Raw genomic sequence first — 1,360 nt, forward strand, 5'->3', positions numbered from 1 at the left:
AAGAAAGAAAGAAAGAAAGAAAGAAAGAAAGAAAGAAAGAAAGAAAGAAAGAAAGAAAGAAAAGAGGAAGAAGGAAAAGAAAAAAATCAAGATTTATATTAGGAAAAAGAGAGTTTAAGATAACAAGCCATTTCAGGATGAAAGATGTATTTCAGAATTGCTCCCCATGGCCAACAACCAGAGACTTCCTACTAGACAAAATGTCACCAGTAAAAATAATATTTTAACGTTTTCCCCAGGATTCACATAAAAGACACATCATAAAATTTATATTAGGTAAAATTCCTATCCTTATTAGTCTTCCACATAACCTGTAATCATTATTCATAACTTAATCATTAGAGAATTCATACTAGTGAGAAATCATATAAAAGTAAAAATATCACATGGTCATTCATGAAATTTCAGTTCTTATCCTGCATCTGAGAAGAGGTATACATATACTCCTTACATATGTGCTGAGTGAAAAAAATGACCCTCTCCAAAAAGACAACTCATAAAATGTAAACTAGATTTTGTTTAGATTTAGATCTAAATAACGACATTTACTAAAGGCTCTACCACTGACTTCTTCTTAATTCTGTGGAATCAAGTAAGTGTTTTAGTAATCTCTAAGGCCTTACAATCTGTTCAATTGTAGGGGTTTATGTATTATGATTTCTCTTGTTTTGAGTAAGGGAAGATGTATCATTAAAGGGCTTGTCATATTTTTATATTTATAGTGTCCCTTAAGTGTGAACTGTCCTATATTAAGGATATTTTGAGCTTTGATTGAAAATATTACTTCATGATGTTCAATGAAAGAACTTCTCTCCAGTATGAAAGAAGATAAGCATCCAGAAATGCTATCTATAAATTCCATGGATTGCTTCTGTTAATTTAAACTTCTTTTAATAATACAGTAACTAATTTGAGACATGTTTTTATACAGTTTTTGAAACTGAGGTTATTTAGTAAAGATGGACTTTTGCTAGCTTATATCCTTTTAGGAATGATTCATCTGAACTTGTCTCTGAATGTTTTTATGTTTTTTTTTTTTGTAAAAACTCAAATGATGACAAGTAAACTTTAAGTTCTTTGCACATTTTCCACAATTATATGTTTTGTTTCCAGCAATAGCTTTTATTCAAAGATTAAATTCAGAGTTTTGTGTCAAGGCTTTCCTACATCATTATATTTGGAAAGGATTTTCAGAGTATATATATATACTTCAATTTCTGAGCTTTAGGTTTGAAGAGATTTATTTTTTAGTCAGCATCTATGCGTGATTTATATGCAATATCTCTTCTCTGATGCACAGTAAGGACTGAAATTATCTAAAAAACCATGTAATATTTTACTTTTGTGTGTGTTCTCTCCA

The sequence above is a fragment of the Octodon degus genome, unplaced genomic scaffold (assembly GCF_000260255.1).
Source record: "Octodon degus isolate 3935 unplaced genomic scaffold, OctDeg1.0 scaffold00330, whole genome shotgun sequence".
Taxonomy (NCBI): Eukaryota; Metazoa; Chordata; class Mammalia; order Rodentia; family Octodontidae; genus Octodon; species Octodon degus.